This window comes from Corvus kubaryi, unplaced genomic scaffold, assembly GCF_017639235.1.
Source record: "Corvus kubaryi isolate FWS band 111438036 unplaced genomic scaffold, C.kubaryi_AGA036_p1.0 134, whole genome shotgun sequence".
Lineage (NCBI taxonomy): Eukaryota > Metazoa > Chordata > Aves > Passeriformes > Corvidae > Corvus > Corvus kubaryi.
The window spans coordinates 12,488,878-12,510,609 of NW_024580668.1; the positions used below are offsets into that span (position 1 = coordinate 12,488,878).

Sequence of the window (21,732 nt, forward strand, 5' to 3'; positions counted from 1 at the left end):
GGTGAGCCCTTGCCCTCCTCTAACAGGCTGTCGAAAGCGGCTGCATTAAATTATTTGCATTGCTGTGACCTGAACACCGCTGCCGTGAGCGGGGAGCACACGGCGGGAGCCTGTGGAACCCGTGTGCCACCTCCAGCTGATGCTGTCCCCAGCACCGCCGGCGCTGCTCCCCGCACACCTCCGCGTGTGCCTGTCCCTCTAGCGCCGGGCCCCTCAGCGTTCGGACACTGACGGGATGCCGGACGTTAATTTCGGTCAGGAAACATCATTTTCCCAAGAGAACCGTTTTCTTCCCGGTGAGTGCCAGGAGCAGGCGGACACAGAATGGAGCAGCCGAGCTGAGCACCGCTCTGCTAGCGACAGCCCCCGGGGCAGAGCGGCCGCGCTCCGCTCCGCGCTCAGCGGGGACGCCGCGGTGCGAACTTCGGCTGCGGCTCCGGTGAACCGGGTGTAGGCAAAGAGCGAGCGGTGCCGGTGCGAGCGCTGGGAGCGGCTGCTCTGCAGCTCCCGGGGCCGGGACCCACCCACCAACACCGGGACCCCCGGGAGCAGCCCGGCCCCGCCGCAGCCGCCCCGTCGGTCCCACACCGGGACCCGCGCCCGGAGCGGCCCCGCGCGCCGGCCCCGCCCGCGCCCGCCCCGCTCTGGACTCTTCCACCGCTCGGGCAGGCGAGCGGGAGGGAGCGGGCGGTGCGGGGCGAGAGGCTCTGCCCCGGGCCGAGCCCCGGCGGCGCGGCCCTGCCCGGCACAGCCTCGTAAGGTGGGATCGGTACGGGCCGCGCCGCAGCGGCAGCGGGGCCGGGCGGCGAGCGGCGGGGTGGCCTCTCCGCGGCGCGCGTGTCCCCCCCGGCGCGGAGCCGTGGTACGGTCGGCGGGAAGGAGCCGCGGCGCGGGGCGGTGCGCAGCACTGAGCCGGCGGCTCCCGCGGGCGAGGCGGGACGGGACGGGCCTGGCCCTCCGTCCGCACGGCACCGACCTGCCCGGCACCGACCTGCCCGGCACCGACCTGCCCGGTGAGTGCCGCCGCCCCTTCCCCCAGGCTGCTCCGGGGGGCCGCTCCCGCCAGCCGGAGCGTGCGGTCCGTGCTGGCAGCGCGGGTCCCCCTGCCAGTGACTTAGTGCCGCTTTATTTTTTTTTTTTTTTTCCTCCTTTCAATCTTCGCTTTCCCCGCCGGTTTTCTTGTGTGTGGTTAGGTTTTTCCGCCCCTGATGCACGTTTTCGCCGTTTAACGGGAAGGGGAGATGCCGGCGCCCGCGGGATGGGGAAGCGCCGCGCCTGGAAGCGGCTGCCGGGCGGGTCCGACCCCACGGGTCTGGCGATGGCTCCGGGGCTGAAGCCCTCCGCGGGTGCCGGACACTTGGGAGGGATGTCCGCGGTGTGACCGCGCGATCGCGGGGTACTTTGTGCCTCCTGCAAACCGGAGATGCTCGACTGCTGTGCCAGAGGGGCCCCGGGCGGCCGGGAGCGGTTTCGTAGCGAGAAAACAGGCGGAATATCGAGCCCGAGCGGCCCTGAGCCGCCCCGCTCGCCGCGGGTCCGTGCGGAGCCCTGCGGGCTGCAGCGCGCGGTGCCGGAGCCTTCGGAGCCTTCTGTGTCGCGATTATGTTGGGGCTGCTGATTTCTGTCGGGAGTTGTATTTGGGAACAGGCTCCCCAGGGAAGCGGTGGAGTCACCATCCTTGGGAATGGTAAAAACGAGCAGATGTGGTACTCGGCCGTACGGTTTAGTGAGCATGCGGGGACTTGGTCAGAGGTAGGAATTTGATGATTTTGGAGATCTCTTCCAACCTTAGTGATTCCATAGATTTGAGGTGATGTATAAAACTCCATGTCTTACTCCAGAGCAGCTCTGGTGGGTGTGAAACATTCAGATCTGGCCGTGCCTTTGGAAGGGTGTCCGACGGCTGATGATTCCCTCGTGAGACAGCCCAGACGGCTGAGACACAAATTGCCGGGATGGAGAACAGGGTGGATGTGCACCTTTATTTTCCTGACTTGTTCCTGAAGAGCAAGAGCCCACCTGCAGGAACGACCCATCGCAGTTGTGCCTGCTGCAGTGCTTCAGCACAGAATCCCAGAATCCCAGAATAATTAGCATTATTTAGGTTGGAAGAGCCCTCTAACATCCTAGAGTCCAGCCATTAACCCAGCACTGCCAAGCCCACCACTAACCCATGTCCCCAAGTGCCACTTCTACACCTCTTTTAAATCCCTGCAGAGATGGTGACTCCACCACTTCTGAGTATAATTCTCCCATGGTTTTGGCATGGGGAAGGGCTGGGAACCAGCCCGTGCTACTCTGGAGCTCCGGAGCCTTCCCACACTCCAGCGGCTGCTCAGGTCTCTGGGAGCTTGGGCTTTTGAGGAGACAGAAGTCAGTGGCATCACGACTGGCTTGAGCTGACTTTCAAGGCCAGAAGAAAAGACCCTTTCTTATTTCATATTGAGGAAATAGTTGTCTTTCCCCCACCAGTAAATTTGGTGTGGTGACTGATGGCTGGTGCCAGCGCTGGCCGGGCAGGGAGGGACCAGGGTGGCAGCACAGGTCGGCCACTGCTGCCGGCCCTTCCCGAGCTGGCAGGGGCAGCACAAGCCCTTGGCATTTGCCCTGGATCTCAGCACCCTGGCTGAGCCTGTTTTCCTTGGCCGTGTCATCAGCCAAGGAGGGCTGGGCTGAGTCACAGCGCCTCCGGATCGTCCCTGCTGCGGGGAGCAAGGCTGAGCTCTTCTACAGGTGCCTCCACTCTTGGTCTCCCTTTAGCAGTTAAGTGGGAGATGGTGCTTTCCCTTTCATTTTGCCCTCTCCTTTATTCTCCTGTTTGTTGGGATTTGGGCTCTTGGCATTGTTTTCTTCTAAAGGACAGGGAAGGAGCCTGGTTTCTAAGTGAGCTCCGGGATGAGGAGCCTGCAGGGATGGAGTGGAAAGGGAAAGACTGCTGTTGTCAGGGAGCTGAGGAGCCTGTGCCACGAGCAGAACCTCCGATGGGTGACCCTGCAGCACCCTTTCTGGGCTGCCTGCTGTGGGTGACAGCTTGTCACAAGGTGTATTGCTCCCGTTCCTGGAAGCGTTTTTGTGACTTGTTTTCGGGCGCGTGTGAGAGCTTCCTTCAGGAGGGGGGTGTTCAGACATTCGTCCAGCTCGCTGTGCCGGGGAGGATTGCTGCTGTTTCACTTCTGTCAGGCTAATATTGGAGATGGATTTCAGGGGAGCGGCAAAGCAGAAGGTGTGTCTCTTAAGAACCACTTTCTTTAGAAAAGGCAGATAACAGGCAGTGAGTTTGGGGAGGATGTTTTATTTAGGGATTGAAAAGAGAGGATTAAAGCTCTTGACAGAGAACAGTTTGTGTGGAATAAGTGATGGGACTTGATCATTCAGAAAAAGACTCTTAACGTGTTCCCATCACCAAGAGAGCTTTCAGCTCTCCTTGTCCCAAATTATTCAATAAAAGCAACAAAACTCCTTTTGATTTGAGCTCTTTACTAGTGGTTGCATAAGGAGTTTTCAGACCTGGCAGTAAACTTGTATCTGCTCAAAAAAACCAGCCTATGGGTATAAAAATCTGTGATATGCTAAAGGTACTGTGGATTTATCCAAGGTGTTAATTATAGACATTGCAAGTAGCTGTGTCTGTCTTGGAGAATTGCACCTTTTCCTTCCTTGCCCCCTGCCATTAAGTTGCTGGCACAGGGCTGTGCTCCTGGATTTGCAGAAGCACCAAGTCACTGCTCGTAAAATTACTGAAATAAAAAAGGTTTGTGCAGGGGAAAAGAAACAAGAATCAAATTTTAGGCTCAGATTTTGATTCCAAAACAAGTTGCTCTTTCTTCTCACAGCTTGAGGTTTGTGATGGAAAGGTTGAAAATACCGAGCAAGAAAAACAGGCTGGGGAAAAAAAAAATCTGGAATAAGCTGAACAGAGTGAAATTCAGAATAAACTGTCATCAGAGAGTGTTTATAAACCTGCTGGAGAAAAGGGAGGGAGCAACCATTCAGATCAATAACAAGAATAACAAGTTCCTTTTTTGTAACTGTAGAGCTTTAATCATATAGTTTAAAAAAATAATCCTAAATGTGTGGGTTTTATACCTGTGCTGGTAGCTGGGGCTAAATCTGCAGAGTTCATGCTGATCTGGGTAATCTCAATCAAGCTGAATAGTAAAGAGGCTCTTAGGAGGATCTGAAACCCAGGAGGCATTTTTCAAACCTGAGTTATGTCACTTTTTTTAGAGGTGCCTCAGGCAATTGCATTTTAAGAAGACAAAGCTTTTGTTTTCAAGCTGGCCTAGAAAAATGCCAAGGATGAAGCCAAAGTAAAGGCTTTCAGAAGTTGTCATTTGTGATTAAGTTGATTTTGCTGTTGTGCACAGAATGCTGCTGCCTTCCTCGGCATGCCGAGAGCTGGGTCTATTTTTATTTTTGCCACTAGTCCTGGTGTACCTGTTTAATTCCAGTGAGTAATAGTAGCCAAGGGGTGTCTGCCACCTGAAAGCGTGCATTTAATGAGAAGGTCAGGTGTCTGCCAGCTCCATCTCCAACAGAAAATGCTTTGGAAGTGCTTTATAAAAGGCAGAATTGAGGTGATACCAGGCAGGAGTTGACTTAGATGGGTGCTCTGCAGAATTAACATCTGTCTGTGTCTGGTTTAGTATTTGAGATGTTGGAAATACCAAAACCAAGGCTTCGAACCGTGAGCAAAGACTGTTTCCTTTCACAGAGACCAGCCTGCATGCACATCGTGAATCCAAAGCTTTTCTTGGGGCTTCTCATGTTACTTGCAGCCTGAAACAATCAGAAAGAGGATCCTGGTGTTGCCAGGCTGTGGGCAAACAAGAGGAGCTGCTCCTGTGGAGCCCGAGCTGGGGGAATATTGTGCCGGATGTAACAGATGATGCTGGAGCATGGATGTGGAAAAGTGCTGCCTGCAATCTGGAGTGCTGTGAGCTCCCAGCGAGACACTCCCTGCTAGAGAAAGGTGAAATCCTGCGAGTATTGTAATGACTTCGTGTTCTTGAAGGAAACGACAGTAGATTTTGTCTGAAAATGTGACTGTCTGAAAGCAGCTCTGGCTGCACGAGCAGTGCCAGGGCTGTCTCACCTGGGCAGGAGGTGTCCCTGGAGCCCTCCTCTCCCTGGGAGCAGCTGATTCCTTAGCCCTGGCTCTGGGTAGCCAGGGAAGGGCTATAAGGGCAGCCTGAGTCATCTTTTTGGCTCTTGTATAACACCCAAACAATGCCGTTTGTCCTGCTCACTGAGGGCTCTTGGATTGCCCAGCACAAAGAGATGTGGGACTGGATGGACCCTCTCCAGGGGCACCTCCTGAGCTGCAGCTTTTGGAGCAGCTGGATCCTGCAGTTCTCACCCTGGCACCTCATAATCCTAATACTTTATTATTGTTTTAAAGCGAGCTTTGAGAATGTGTTGCAGATGTATAGAGCAAGTGGTGCTGGCGATCTGAGGCAAGACTTGGCCTTGCCTTTGCAGGGGAGGTCCCCAGCTGATTTCAGGGCATCTGGGCTTTTCCTTCCCCTCTGTTGCCAGAGCTGCCTGGCAGGATGTGCCCAGCAGGATGCCGAGCTCTGTTCCAGGAGCATCCCTGCACCTGCAGCAGAGAATTTCCTTTACTGAACATGCACAGACTTTGCCAGTGATGTTGCACAACTGTTCTTTTTTTTTTTTTTTTTAATTTGTTCCAAAAGATCTGGTTTAAAATAGAAAACATAATGCCAGGTTGCTGGGGTTTTTTTCTACCAAGAATGAGGTAAATAGATGGGCACCTCTAGGCTACGTCTGTGTGAATTCAGTGACTGCCAGGTGATATCTGCAGCATCACCTCTATGTGGGGATGGTACCAGACAAAAGGAGCTGAGAAGTGCCACGGCTTTATCTGATGCTTTTGCAAGCAGCTTACATTTCAACAAATACAGCCACGCTGGGAATGAATGTGAGCTCATTTTCGGGTTGCTAGGACAGGCAGAATAAGCATGGCCGGGTTAAATGTGTGAGCAGAGTAATAACTGAGGCAGTGCAGCTCCCTCTCCTGCTGGATCAGGGTTCCCGGTGGCTCCTGCTCTGTGCCACCTTCCCTGGAGGGACAGCATCCTTCCCCTGGGGCTCTGCCTGCCGGCACTGAAACACAATTGCTGCAAGATAAGGTGTTGAGGGGAAGGTGGCAATGGACACTTGTTCTGGAACCACTGCTGCTCGTTTTAATGTGTGAATTCCCGAGTTCTCATAGGCTGGCAAAGGTCACAGAGTGGACAGAGGAGGTGGATGCACATCTCCCCTGCCAAGGCTCTTGATGTCTTCATTAGTGTAAATCTTGTGCTGCCCTTCTGTCTTTAGCAAACTTTCTTTTGGAAAACTGTCTTGGGAGCATTTGTGAGGGAAAAGGTTCCTTTGGAAGGATGTGGGGAGCACTGGCTCTGCCAGTTCTCCTGCAGGGGGTGGCTTTGGCTGTGGCTGCTGTGTCACTGGCACCTGCGTCAGTGCCCTCAGTGTTCACGGTTGCCTTTCACGTGGCCTTCAGTGACATCCTACGCTTGCCAGGACTTCAAGGTGACTCTTCTGGCCCGGGATGTGGCCCCTGTGTAGACGACTGCAGGTGGCTGGTGCTCAAATATAGTTGTTTTTTTTTAAATCTAGAAAAATCTCAGTGGTTGCTGTGGGACAGACCTTGCAGAGCTGATGGTGCTGCCTGGCCTGAGCCCTGAGCTGTGTTCCTGCTGAGGGGCAGCACTGGGGGGGTTTGATGGTTCAGCACCTCCTGGTTCCTGTCCCTGGAGCTGTATCTGCTGTCAAACAGGTATTTCTGTTGGTGCTGCAGCAATCTGCAATGCTTGGAGCTCTTACAGCTCCTGAAGCTCCTTCTGGAGTTGGTAAAAGCTGTTAAGCACTGCAGAAATCCTCTTGAGCTCTTCTAGTAATTTAAACTTAATTTTTTTTATTTATAATTGTTAACTTTTGCTCCAAAGCGTGCAGCTCTTAGGCTCACACATTTCAAGAGGCCAGTAAAACCTTGCCCATCTCTGTGATGGCTCTGAGAGAATCCCAGAATCGTTTGGGCTGGAAGGAACCTTAAAGCTCATCCAGTGCCACCCCTGCCATGGGCAGGGACACCTTCCACTATCCCAGGCTGCTCCAAGCCCTGTCCAGCCTGGCCTTGGATGCTGCCAGGGATCCAGGGGCAGCCACAGCTTCTCTGGGCACCCTGTGCCAGGGCCTCAGCACCCTCCCAGGGAACAATTCCTGCCCAGCATCCCATCCAACCCTGTTTTCTGGCAATGGGAAGCCATTCCCTGTGTCCTGTCCCTCCAGGCCCTTGTCCAGGGTCAAGGAACTGGCTCTGAAGTTTCTGTTTATGATGAAAAACCCTTGGTGCAGCTCACGTCCTGCAGCCAATGTCCATCCTGTATCTCTGGTGGCACCTTGGCACCCTCAGGGCACAGGTGAGGGTGAGGAGGAGCACCCCTTGGGAAGTTCCCCTGGCAGGAAATGCTGTGCAGGTGATGCTGTGGAGCATCTCCAGTGCTTGGGGAGTGGCTGCTGCCACTGCTGCACCTCAAAGGTGGGATTTGTGTGTTCTCCTGTTAATGAGGAGCCGAGTGCTTCCCTGCAGCTGGGCTCCCCAGCCATTTGACTGCAGCATAAACAGCATTTCCAGGGAGGCCACGGTAATAAGGCCAAGTTTGCTGATACCTCCTGTGAGCACAACCACACCTCGTGGCAGGAGAGAGGCAGGGAGGGCTTAGATGATTTTAATTAACGTTGTTGTGAGGAAGAAATTAAATTTGGTCTCTCACCCTGCTCATATTACGAGGGAGTGAGCACAGCCTCTCTGAACTAAGCCATTCTTTGCCTTCTGTTTGCCTTGGAAAAAAGCAATTTCTCTGTCAGCTTTTAGCCTGGCTCCTGGGCCCCAATTGCTTGTTTATCTTCAGCAGCTCCCCAAATCGCTTTGAAGATGGGCTTAAACATTGATCATTTCTTACAGGCCTTCATCTTTGTTCTGCCAGCAGACATTAGGAAAGATATTTTAAATTACCTCTTTCCCTCCAAATGAACGGGCTGTGTGTATGGGCTGGGAGAATTAAAGCTCTTTCAGCCAAAGTATAAATCAGCTGCTCCCAGGTTTTCGCCCAGTTCTCCTGGATTCATCTTCCAGCCCAATCTGCAAAGCAGCAGGGATTCCAGGAAAGATAAAAGCCAAAGTGCAACTTAATTTTGAGGGAGAATCTCTCAGTGTTCCGTTTTGGGGAGCAGGATCCTGTTTTAAAGATGACTTTTTCTCCCCTTACTGCAGCAATGGGATCCTTCTTCTTGCTGCTCCCTAGGGAAAGGCTGGGGGGCTCCATGGGGTGATGCCATGCAAACCATGGGATGCAGAGGTGAGCTAATCCCTGGCAGGGGAGTTTGGAAAAGAAACTTTGGATCTCTTCCTTTGCCATTTGAGTACTGAGATCTGGGGAAAAAAGTACTCACTAACAGCAGGACATTTATTCTGTGTCAAACAGGCAGCAGACAGCAGAGGTGGTTAATTCAGCATGGAAAAGCCCAGAGCTACAGCTGAACAGGCAGGAAGGTTTAATCAATCATTTGGAGCAGGTTTCTGATGCTCCTTTATGCAGACACAGTTCTTTGTGGGGTGGTGTTAACGCTTTGATGGTAACAGGTCACAGCAGCCTCCTTCCCAAGCAGACCTGGAAGGGAGCAGGTTATTTAGATGCACAATCACCCTTATTCCTGGTGCATGCCCCAAAATGCTGGTGAGAGGAGGTCCTGGAGGGCTTGGCATGAGGAGTTTGGCTCAGTGAAGGGGGATGCAGCAGCCTGAGCTGTGTGTGGGTTCATGATCCAGGCTGGTCTCTGCATTCATTAATTTTATTATCATTTATCATATCCCAGAGTCACAGACTGGTTTGGGTCGGAAGGGGCCTTAAAGCTCATCTCATTCCAATCTCCTGCAGTTCAATTTGCAGATTCCATATCCCCAATCCCTTCTGTATGCTGATGCTCTGCCTTTTCAATGCCTCGTTTGCAAGAGGGGGAAAACTTTATATGTAGCATAAACATCTATATTTTATAATTTGTTGTGAGACATTGGTGCAGGGAATTCTGGCTCAGCGAGTCCGAGGCTTTTACCCACTCAGTGATGTGAGTAATTTATGGCTTGCCCCAAGTCTGCGCAGCTGGCTTGCCAAACTACAGCATGTTGGGGAGTAAATATTGCATGTTTACACAAAGCCTTTTCTCTACAAGTCCCCAAAAAGAGGATGAACCACTTTAACAGGCTGGGCAGGTGCCATATCTTGAGGCAAAATGCAGTTGGGCAAAGCAGCCCAGCAGCCTTATAAATATAGTGAATTTTGATTTCTTTCCTGGGTTGTAACAGAAGGGGAGCATTCCTGAGCATCTCTGCAGTAATGTGACAGTGATGTGAGAGAGAAAGCTTTGTGCAGTGATGGCAAACAGCCTTTAGAGCCACTGAGTTATTGTTAAAAGAAACTGGTTTTGGAAGCTGATGCCTTTGGAAGTAGATGCCCTCAGCCCGTGCTGGAATTGTTGTCCCTGTTGGTCCCAAACAGGCTGATGCAGCTGAGGTGCAGGGAGCCAGGACTTTTGCTGCCAGTGGCTGCTTTATAAATTTCCAGGTTAAATCAGGCAGTAAGTTTGGATTTTATATTTTTTTCTCACCGTGAAGTTCGTCAACTTCTTATTTTACTCTGAGTCTCACAGTCGTGAGCAAGAGGAATCTCTAGCTAATAGACCAGCTGATAAAATTAATGCAAACCAATTAATTTAGTTTATTAGAAATATGAAATACTCCGAACTGAAAGGGCCCCACAAGGATTGAGTCCGACTCCTGGCCCTGCAAAGGACACTCCAGCTATCCCACCCTGTGCCTGAGAGCATTGTCCAAGTATCCCCTGAGCCTCTGGCAGGCTTGGTGCTGCGATCACTTCCTTGAATTCTTGTTCATCCCTTGAATTTTGCTTGCTCGAAGTTTTCTAGGGAGAATAAAGGCAACCAGGAGGTATTGATTATGCTTCCCACCCTCTAGAGTCGCTTTTTGCCCCGTTCCTGAAAAAAAGCCCCAAATTTAAACAACTATGAGAAATCTGCAGGACTTGGTAGCCAGCGCTGACATTTCCCCTTGCGGCAGGGTGGTATCAGGAGCTCTGGGCTTGGTGAGAAGCAGTCATGGCTCTGGCGTTGATGCTCTGAATACACAGCAGGTAGGAGGGCATGTGACTTGGCTGGACCTTGGGCAGCAGCAGAGCTGGGAACAAAGCCAGGCCTGGGCTCCCCCAGCCCCTGCAGATCCCTCACCAGCCCCAGAGAGGTGCAGGGTGCCCGAGCCCAGGCGCTGCTGCTCCCGGCCATTCCCACCCCACTCCTGGGGCTTTGCCCTGTCACAGCTGATTTTCTCGGAGGGCCTGGATTTCGGGGAATGCCTGGCATGTGGGGTTTAGCTCGCTGCAGCTGCATAGCAGCCGTGTTTGCCGGGCTTAGCGTTGGCCTGTGAGGAAGGAGCTGGCCCTGCTCTGAGCACCTTCCTTGGCAAATCTGCCTGCAGCACCTGTTTGCTATTGCTGCATCGACTGCTCTTCCTGCCCTTTTTTTGTCTCAGGGTTAAACTCTGGGAGGTAACAGACACCTAAAATTACAGAATCCCTGAGGCTGGAAACGACCTCTAAGACCATCAAGTCCAGCTGCTAACCCAGCACCATGGGTTAACCAGCCACTAACCCATGTCCCCAAGTGCCACATCCACATGGTTTTTGAACACTTCCAGGGATGGGGACTCCACCACTGCCCTGGGCAACCTGTCCAGTGCTTGACCACCCTTTCAGTGATGAAATTTTCCCTAATCTGCAACCTAAATTTTCCCCGATATAACCTGAGGCTGCTTCCTCTTGTCCCATCGCTTGTTCCCTGAGAGAAGAGCCCGACCCCAACCTGTCCTAATGGACTTGGACTTTTGTCAGGTCACCTGGGTGCTGCAGGAGTGTGCAGCTTATTTCAAGAGAAGAGGTTTTGCAGCAGTGCTGGCAGAGCTGTGGTTGTCCCCTGATTCAGCAGCCCCAGGGCTCTGTCCCTGTGCTTGTGCCATTAATCATCCTGTGAAGATCCCTGGGGGATGGATGTCAATCCTTCACACTCCTGCCCAAGGTTACAGGGCTTTCAGTCCTGGGAACAAAAGCTGTGTCCTAATCTTGAAAATCAGAGAATCCTGCAATGGTTTGGGTTGGAGAGACCTTAATGATCATCCCATTCCACCCCCTGCCATGGGCAGGGACACCTTCCACTCTCCCAGGTCGCTCCAAGCCCTGTCCAACCTGGCCTGGGACACTTTCAGGGATGGGCAATCCTGGGAAGTGTATTTAAACAAAAAAAGATGGACATGCTGCTCCCGAGTTCCCATCTGAGTCCTGGTGCAGCACTCCTGTGCACAGCTGCCTTTTGTTCCTGCACATTCCCAGGCAAAGCAGGTGGTGTTTAATTTTTTTTTTTTTGCATTAAAAAAAAAATAATCTGTGGCGTGCTGTGCGAGGCTACTCACATCTGTGCACTCTATGTAGGTCAGATGTGTAGTTGCTTCTTTACGAAGACTAAACTTGACAGCGTTTCCTCGCTGCAGCCAGTGAGGGAGGATCACAAAATTCACATGCTGCCTCCATGAGAAATGTCCTTAGGGAAGACCCCCCAGGGGCTGTGTGTGCAGGTGAAGTTTATTGCCTTCCTGGTGTGCTCCAGGTTTGTGACAGTGAGCTTTATTGATGAAAGATTTATCGGAGCTGCGTATCCAGGCTTGATTCAGTGTCGTATCAGATTAGCCTTGCAGCTGGAAATGCTAAATGCTTCCATGCCCTGCTTCCAGCAGCTGCCTCTTGCTCTGCTCTCACTAAAAAGCCTGTTCCCTAATCTCTGCAGCCTGTGTTTCTCTTGCCTTATTTCTTAACATGCAAATGCCTCTGCCTCCTCTTTCTTCCCCCCAGCCAATCCTGTTCTGGGATTCCTTGACCTCTTCTGACTCTGGCAGTGGTGGAGGAGAAAATGAGTTGGGAACAGGCAACCTGTCATGCCCAGAAGCAATTTAGGGACCTGATCCAACACCTTTTAGTTGAGAGTCTCCCTTTGCTCATGGACAGTCTCACATCCAGGTGTGTTTGGTCTTGTGGGAGATGCTCCACTGAGGTGAGACTAATAGGGATGAAGAACACAGTTCCTGCTGATCTACCTCTCATCAGGGTCCTCTGATCTCCTCAGTCTGATCCCAGCCCATGACATAGGAGACCTAAACCAGTCTGGCTGGTTTCTGTATGTTGGGGGTCTCTTCTGTCTTCAGTCCTGAGGTTCTGTGGGCGATGTAGGAACTTTGTTTCTCACAGAAGGGGCTTTTTGGAGGGAGAACTTGAAAACGTGTCCCTGAACATCCACTAAAAACAGATAGATAAACAGAGCACCTAAAGTTCATTTTAAATCTGAACAGGGAACTGGCTTTGCTGCCCACCTTACTTTTCCTTATCTGAGATGACCTTGGAAGTGACCACGATTGGAGCAGTGGCAGAGGGGGATCAGAGCAGATGAAGATGGATATGTGGATGTCCTTATGCAACCCAGGCAGGGTGGAAGATACTTCCAGTATTAATGTTGTTCTGTCTGCTCCACAAGTCTTACCAAGAAACATTTGAACTGAAAGAAGGGCTCCACCTGCCACCTCCTCTTCTGAAACTGAGCAGCATCTGCAAGCAAAGGAAGGATTGTCTGCAAGCGTTAACAGCTTTCCAGGAGACTCCAAATAGGATGTGAAGTTGTGTCCTGAAGCAGCTGGATGAGCACCCAGGAGCTTGGGACAATGGCAATGAGCAGCTCCTGGTGACTGCAGCAGTAAATGGTGGTAGGTGGAGCACTGATCTGGTCATGACTGGTCCATGGATTTGGGAGCATTGCCCTTGGGTTGGAGTAGGCTTTCAGTGTGAGGAAATGGACTCTGGAATTCAGAGTCACACAAAGTTTCATGGAAACGAGCAATGTTGGAGTGCTTGAAGGGAAATTGGAGTAACTGAAGATTGTCGTTCTGTTGTGCGAGAATTGCGGCTGCAGTCCTGATCCTCGGTGTGGAAATGAGTGTGAGGACATCCCAGTGCAGACCTCTCTGCTGCAGAGACCACCTTGCTAATTGCTCTGCTGCTGTGTTCAGCAGCAAATCCAGGGATGAGACGTTTCCCATGGCTGCTCCTTCCCTTCTTCCTAAGTAAGATGAAGAGTGCCTTGTTAGGGAAGCTCCAGAGTGCAACCAATCTCTTAAACTCCTGCTGATCAACTGAAACTAAGAGGGAACTAATGAAATCCCTATTGCCACAACACATTTGTTTTGACCTTTGAAAGGAAAATGTGCTGGTGAGTCAGGAGTCCCACCAGGAAATCTGGGCTTGTTTTGGGCAGGAGATGGAGTGGGGACAGTGGGGATTTAAAGTGGAGGCAGAGAGCAGAGCAGCAGGTGAATTTGCTGTGCTCTGGGTTCTGGTGAGCTCGCAAGTGGAGTCCCCTCAGCTTTTGGGGGTCTCTCAGCTGTTCTGGTTGTGAAGCAGACAGAGGAACTCAGCATTTTGCAGTTTTCTCCGGACTTGATTTTAAAAGCAGGGTGTAAACTCCTTATTTTTAGAGATGAGAAAAAGGAGGGAGGAAGGAAGGATGCTGTGCCGTTCTCTGCATCCACAGCAGAAGTGAAATGGCTGCTTTGGCCAAAACAATGAATCTCAAACATTTTCATGGCAGAAAGTCCTTTTGAGAAAGGACTGGGGGAAGTTTGTGCCTCAAGGGGAGTAAGCCTGGCTGAGCCTCCCAACAGCTCATCAAGGCCTTTATTAATTTGATGTGAACTCAGGTGGGAGAAGATGGGCTAAGGCTGAGTTCAGTGCTCTGAGGAGGTTTTTCCTCCTGAAAGTTCAGAGGTAAAGGGGATTTTGCATTCACCAGGACCTCTCTCCATGGACAAATGGCCTTGTGAAGGACTGACTCTTCAGCTGTTGGGGCTTCAAGGCAAGCACCTTGAAGGTCTCATTTGCCAAATACACCAAAGCTCAGGTGTTTGGAAGGCACAGACACTTGTGGGTCATCTCTCCTTGGCTCTGGTGGGTGTCCTCCTCTGCCTCCAGAGGAGCACATGCAGCCAGTTCCATACTGGTACCAGTGCTGTGATGGTGGTGGACACAAGCTGTGCTTGCCCTTGGGGTGGTGGGCACCATCCTGCCCCGAGGATCCCAAAAACCAGAGAGCCTCTCCCGGCCCAGGGACTGGGCCCAGCTGCTCCCGTGGTGCCAGAGAAGTGATGTTTGTGTGGCAGCTGGAGGCAGGAGCTCTGCATTCTCGGAATTGTGGGATGGGTTTGCTTCCAGGGCCAGGCTGCTTCTCCCAGCAGCCTGGCTGTTCTCTCCCTCCTTAGAACTGGACTGAAATCGGTCCTCTGCCTGAGCTGTTGGAATGGTTTTTGTGACAACCAAGTGTGACAACTCAGGAGGAGCAAAAAGAGCCACAGAGGTCCTGGGGTTGTCAAAAGTCTGCCAAACTCTCTCCCTGACCCTGCCACCACCCTGTGTGCCTCCAGTCCTTTTCTAAGAGGAATTTATTCACGTTCTGCAGTAATTTTCTGTCTGGCTGCTTGTTGTCCAAGGCAGGGTGAGGCTGGGGGGAAAGTTGAGGTGGAACTGCCCCTGGGCCTGCTTTTGGGCTGGACTGCACACCCTGTCTGCCTAGAGAGCTTTTCCATAGGGTGCCTCTCCATAGGGAGCCTTGTCCATCCTTGTTGCTGATTCAGTAGCAAACCACCCTGGTCAGAGTCCAGGAGGCACTTCAGGGTCTCCAGCACTCCACTGATGTTGTCCCCATTAACTCGTGGTGTTAAAAAGGAGTCTGTGGTGCCCAGTTGGGAGGTGCTGCCTGTCCCTGTGCTGCCACCAAGGCTGTGCTTTGATTTGCCTCCATGCACACACGGATTATTTTGATCTTAAATCACCCGGGAATGCCACACAGGAGCTGGGAATCCTGCGTCCCCCGCTTGCTCCAGTTTATTAAAATCCCCCATCCATAAACAATAACTCTTCAAAGCTGTGTGCTGCAGAAGCTGCAGTGCTGGGTCATGTATAAAACATGACCCTGCCAAAACCAGCCTGCTCCTCTGTGGGCAGCTCAGATCTGGCCATCCTTGAAATAATGCTCCAAACAAGGTGTCTCCTGCCTGTTCAGCAGAGCCTGAGACTCCTTTAAATAAAAATGTGACACTGGATTTTGTCAATGGGATCTGATTTGTCCCTTGGAATGGGAATTATTTCCTGCCTGATGTCAGCAGTGCCTCTGGGATGGTGGGATTTAGCTGCAGGTTAGCATGAGTTGCTTGGTTTAAAGGAAGGCAGAAAACATGCCAGCCCAAGCAGTTTGATCAAACTTCATATTTACCTGTGTTGCAGGGATGGTGGGGAGCTCCCCCAGCCCAGGCTGGAGCTGTCAGTGCTGGTGGCTCTGTGTGGCACCCTGTCCCCTTTGGAAAGGGGCTCAGGAGATGGGAGAAGTCACCTTTTATGCCCCTTTCTGGGGGAGAAACGTGATGGTTCCATGGTGACTGAGTGGGGGAATTGGGGAGGGTCAGGAGTCAGGCATGAGCCTCAAGCAGGAGCCCTGCACGTCTGGACTGTCCCATCACTACTGCACATTCCCCTTGGGTGGAATTGCAGCTGTTTCAAGGTAAAAACCTGGCACAACCAGCTATAAAAAGTTCAATCAAACCCCTGAGTAAAATACCTTTCATTAAACTTTGGCTCTCCATGTACACATCTTACATTTGTGGTGGCTTTTTGTTACCCTTTTCTGTCCCAAGGTAAATATCCCCCAATGAGTGGTCTCATGATTTCAAATTCTGTATTATTTTGTTGAGTGTTGCACCTTTACTTTCCTCTCTACCTTTTGCTGCCTGGCCTCCTCCAGGGATGTTGTTTTCAAGATTTATTCTTGCAGCTATTTCAGCAGGAAGGCCAGCAGCAGGCTTAGGGGGAAAAAAACCTCAAAAACCTCAGGATTTTCATGTTGCTTGACCCCAGGAGCCCCAAGTGTCAGGAACCCAATAATAAACACGGCCAAATCTTGGAAGGTGGTGGGAGCTGGTGACCTTGTAGTGCATGTTTGGAGAGACTTGTGCTGCAATTTCAGGTTCCTGATGGTCTCTTCAAAAATGCTGTGCTGCACCTTTGGATCTGATGAAGGCATGGGAGTTTTCTCTTATTATTTTTTAAAATTATATTCTGATTTGGGCCCCAAAAGCCAATGAAATCCTTGAGGTTCCTTGTGGCTCCCCTGTTGTGAGTGTTTTTTATTTCTGTCTGCTCATTCACTGTTACAGCAATGAACTTGGAAAGGCAGCACAGGAAAGTGATTATGATAGTAAAAAAATTCATAACTGGAGTTTGAGGAGCCTTGGGGTGTTGTGGGGGATACATCCTCAGCCTTGGTCTCTGTAGGACCAATGTGAGGTCTTCTCACACTTCCTGGGCCCTCTCATATCCCTGCTTCCAGCTTAATTCCACTGTGTGCTGTCTGTGAGAAGGTTTGGGCTGGAAGGGACCCTAAAGCCCATCCAGTACCACCCCCTGCCATGGGCAGGGACACCTTCCACTGTCCCAGGCTGCTCCAAGCCCTGTCCAACCTGGCCTTGGACACTGCCAGGGATCCAGGGGCAGCCACAGCTGCTCTGGGCACCCTGTGCCAGGGCCTCCCCACCCTCACAGGGAGCAATTCCTTCCTAATATCCCATCTAACCCTGCCCTCTGGTAGTGGGAAGCCATTCCCCTTGTCCTGTCAGTCCAGGCCATTGTCCAAAGTCCCACCCCAGCTCTCTTGAAGCCACTTCAGGACGCTGGCAGGGGCTCTGAGGTCCTAATTTTTGAAGATGTCCTGACTTACCACCTTTATCTTTCTGTCAGTCCAGTTTGTCTTCCAAACTCGCCAAGTTCCTGATCCTTATGCTGGGATCTCTTGGGAGATGCCAGGGATGTTCCACAGAACAAGGTATTTCCTTGTATCAGGAAGATTTTATTCAGTGTGCAGCTTTTCGCTGCCAGAACACTTTTGCAGCTCATGAGCTGAGCTTGGCTTGCTGATATTCTGGTACGAGTTGGGAGTAATTCTGGTTTCACTACAGCTGTTTTGGTACACAATAATAGAAGAACAGAGCTCTGTGATAAATGGAGCTTTCACAGGGCAGGACTATTGGCAGACAGCACATGTGGACCCCATGGCTCAAAAGAAACCTTCTTGACCTCAGGAAGTAACCTTAGACTTCATTATTCCTGCAAAGAAATCGGGTTTCTCCTCTTCTTTGTGTTCTGCAGACCTGTCTGAAGGTTTCCCTGCAGGGAGCTCGGCCATGTGTTTCAGGGAGTTGGACGCAGACCTTGGGGTGCTCCCTGTGCCCTAAGCCTGTGGGGTTTTGTCACCTCGGTGGGTTGTAGGAGGCTGACCCCAGCTCAGTGGTGGCACAGAGACCTCACAGAGGGCATGTGCCCAGGGGGATGCCCAAGCGTGGGCTGTGGGTCAGCTCTTCCCTGGGGGTTGTGCAGGATCAATCCTGCTGCTGCAGGAGCTCTGTTTGTCACTTGGGTGCTCCATGAGCTCCCCTCTGATGGGCTCATCCTGCTGGTGTTGGACCAGCAGAGCCAAAGGCACTTCCTAAGCCTTTATTTCGCAGGATTATCTAATTCCTTGTTTTGTATGCACTGCAAGTGTGTGAGAGTCCCTCTGATCCAAAGCTATTGAAGCCTTTGGAGAGTCTCTCCCTGGTTTACTGGTTCTTGGATGGGATTCTAGCTGTTTATGGAAAATTTGAGGATCTTCTGCCAAGCCAGGGCAGACGGGCCCCAAGCCTGGGAGCAGGCGTTCTGCATTCCCTCTCGGAAGCCTCATCCCCAGCATCCCTGGAAAAGGCAGGACAAATCAAGCCAGTTAGGTTTGACATATTCTGTGTTTTTCAGGAGCTTCTTCTTCCCTTGGGCATCTTGGATATTTTCCATGATGAAGAGGGCCCATCCTCAGTGCCATCAGAGTCTCTGGAATGTGAAATCCAAGAATTAAATCCCCCCACACTCACAGACACTTCTGCTGCCCATCCAGGGCAGCTCTGCTCACAGCCCTGTCCCTTCTGCTCCTGCTCATGTGTAATGCTGACAATCCAGAGCTATTTTTGCATCTTCAATTCATTAAGGAAGGGTGGTTGATTGTTTTCTAAATATCATCTTTAGGAAGAAGAGACTTCAGTGAAACTTCATTTCCCTGGGTGCCTTTGTCCTGTGGTTGATAATTATTTTTAAACTACCCGTCATGTTGTGAGTGGGGTTGTTGTAGGGTTTTTTTACAGTTGTCAAAATGTCAATTCTAATGAAAATCTCCACAGACACGCTGTACCTAAGTGATTTAAGCCTGTAGGCTAAACAGGCTGCTGGTAAAATGCTGCTCATTTTCAGATGAGTCAGAAAGGTTTGTGCATGTCTTTTTTTTTTTAATATATTTTTGTTTGGTTGGAATGTCTTCATCAAAATTGGTTGTTGAAGGGTTTTTTTTTCCCTTTTTAAAGGCTAAGCAGCTGCCTGTCAGCTCACCCCAGAGCTGCTTGGAATTCAGCATCTTACACAGCAGTCACATTTGGGAAAAAGGAACTTCCTGTGTAATAACAATAATTGAAAATTAATAGTAGATTAAATTAATACATAATTAGAAAACACTAATGCTCCCTGTGAACAAAGGCTGTTTCCTACAGGAGCCTTATGAACTGTAGAGGCAAAGTGTATGATGCTTTCCCTGGGCCCTGTCTATTCCAGCCTGCAGATCATTAAAGCAATTATAATTTCACAGTGGTTTGATCTGGAATTGATTTCTTTATGATAATTCAATTTGGAGCCTTGCTTCCTCTAGGGGAGTGAATGACAGAAGATGAAGTGTGTAATTCCTGAGCTGTGTCCTCAGGGCTGGGGAGGCTGGAACCCACCCTGGGAGGGACCTGGATGGACCTCTCAGAGCTTAAGGAGGAGATCGTCAATAGCAGCTTCCTTTGGGTGGGAGGTGCACAGGGGTGGAAGTGGGGTTTGGGTCCTTAACATCCCTCAGCTGTGCCAGGGGAGGGTCAGGCTGGGTATCAGGGAAAGAAAGGTTCTTCCCCCAGAGGGTGCTGGGCACTGCCCAGGCTCCCCAGGGAATGGGCACGGCCCCGAGGCTGCCAGAGCTCCAGGAGCGTTTGGACAGCACTGCCAGGGATGCCCAGGGTGGGGTTGTTGGGGTGTCAGTGCAGGGCCAGGGGTGGGACTGGGTGATCCCTGTGGATCCCTCCCAGCTCAGGATATTCCCTGATTCTCTGATCCTTGCTAGGGAATGTATCCCTAGAATCTTTGCCCACCCTTTTCACAGCCTATGGTGAAAAATTCTTGAGTGTGTTCTACCACGTGAGCGCAACTTGGTGTTTTCAGCCTGTCCGCTGGTTTGGATTCATCCTGATCACTAAAAAGCCTCCATAACCTTGGCTGTAGCTGGTCGAAGCAGGGCCTTTGGCCCTGATGATCATGGAATCATGGAATGGGTTGGGTTGGAAGGGACCTTAAAGCTCCTCCAGTCCCACCCCCTGCCATGGGCAGGGACACCTTCCACTATCCCAGGCTGCTCCAAGCCCTGTCCAGCCTGGCCTTGGGCACTTCCAAGGGTATCCAGGGGCAGCCACAGCTTCTCTGTGCCAGGGCCTCGCAGGGAAGAATTCCTTCCTAATATCCCATCTAACCCTGCCCTGGGCCAGCCATGCCCTGGCCGTGGAGGAGCTCTGGGGGATGCAGGAATGTACTGTCCTGCTGTTCCACTCGGGGCACAGGAGGAGATTTGCTGCTGCCAGGCTGTGAGGGGCTTGTGAAGGTTCTTTTTCAGTGGCCAGCCCTGGGGGTTGTGATAAAACAAACAGAGAGAGGAGGAGGAAGAGAGGAAAGAAAACGAAGCACAGGACAGGAAAATACAAAGAGGCAAAGCAAATCCAAGGCAGCAGGGAAAATTGGGACCTCATGAAAAATAATGATAAAGTTTGCTAAGCTGCTGCTGAGCTCCATCCCTTCCCTCCCAATTAGGCTGCATTAGTGGCTTGTGGGAAGCACCACAGCCTGCTGAAACTAATAGAGGCAGAAAGAGCTATTCCTTGGTGAATTTGCTTTCTTCTTGGCCCAACACAACGTTTAACTTTTATTTTTGTAGCTTTGTGCACAAACCCCCGCCATTTCCCTAATCTCTTAGGCTGTGTGTTTGGGAATCCTGGAGGAACAGCTACTCGGGCTGGGGTTTTGTTCCTAATTCTGTTTGTGTGAGTTGTGACTTCAGCTGCTGCTCTGTTCCAGGGCTTCAGAATAAAAAAAGAAAAATTGGAACCTGTTCAGAAAGGAAAGAAATTGAGAGACTTCTAGCTTTAATTACATTCATTAGGCTTGGTTATGATAATAAGGGAATGTCAGGGAAAGATGAAGAAGAAAAACCTATTATTTCAATCAAAGGTAGGCAGGAAGGGTTCATGGCTGGTTCCATAACACTTCTCAGTAGTGAGTGCTTATTCAAGGAGTGTATTTATTTTGATCTATCTTATCTCTATATTTAGTGAGAGGGGTGAAAAGCCATCTCAGCCCTGCTTAGACAGGTTTGGGTTGGAGGGAACTTACAGCTCATCCCATTCCACCCCTGCTGTGGGCAGGGACAACAACTTCCACTATCCCAGGGTGCTCCAAGCCCCATCCAGCCTGGCCTTGGACACTTGCAGAGTTCCCCCCGCCTGCTGTGGGCACACAGGGGGGTGACATCCCGATTATTTTTCACGTGGTGGGTGCTGTTGATGTGGGGTGCTGGGGTTTCCCCGCTGCAGTTACTGGGGGGACACAAGATGTTTCGAGTCTTGGGGTGATGTGGGAAACCCTAAGAAGGCATCTCAAGCCCCAAGCCCTGGGATTAGGGGTTATCACTGCTCCCAGTTACCAGAAGAAGGGATGTGACACTTCACAGGGGCTCTGGTTCTCCACAACCCCCTGACATGAGGGTGCAGCCAGGGTGGGGTCTGGCTCTGCTCTCAGGAAATAAGTGACAGGACAAGAGGAGATGCCCTCAGGCTGTACCAGGGGAGGTCTAGATTGGATATTAGGGAAAATTTCTTCCCTGAAAGGATTGTCAAGCGTTGGAACAGCTGACCAGGGCAGGGGTGGAGTCCCCATCTTGGAGGGATTTAAAATCCCTGTGGATGTGGCACTCGGTGACAGGGTTTAGTGTGGCCTCAGCAGTGCTGGGGAATGCTTGAACCTGATGATCCTGGAGGTCTTTTCCAACCTAAATCACTCAGTGATCCTTTGGCTGTGACACCTCCTCGTTGTGATCCTGCTTGGGGTGTCCTGGTCGTGATCAAACCAAACTGGCTGGACCTGCAGCGAGGAATTTGGGGCTGGGTGGTCTCTAATCAGAGGGGAACCTTTTTAATCACCTCTCCTGGATTCCTTTGAAGGCATCTCCCACAGAGCAGTGCCCCAAGCTGCAGCTGGTGCCAGGTGTGATGAGCAGCTCCCCACTGCTGCCTGTGGAGAGCTTCTGGAACTGGGAATTTGTCTGTAAGAAATTCTAAATGCTTCAGTATGTGACATCTTGACAAGAACATCTGACAGACTGAAAGTAGTGTTCACAGAATAA

The 21,732-nt window shown here is 51.3% G+C and overlaps 1 protein-coding gene across 3 annotated transcripts in view; it reads left to right on the top strand.

Annotated features, from left to right (window-relative positions):
- Positions 1-274: 274 nt before the first annotated feature.
- RALY (RALY heterogeneous nuclear ribonucleoprotein) overlaps positions 275-21,732 on the top strand; it is a 117,698-nt gene continuing 96,240 nt past the window's right edge. The window contains exon 1 of one of the 3 annotated variants that reach the window (XM_042050904.1): positions 275-296. The gene's annotated coding sequence lies outside the window, so the exon portion shown is untranslated. Of the gene's footprint in view, positions 297-899; positions 1,014-21,732 lie in introns of those variants that run through there. The other 2 variants (XM_042050895.1, XM_042050913.1) reach the window with 2 other exon arrangements.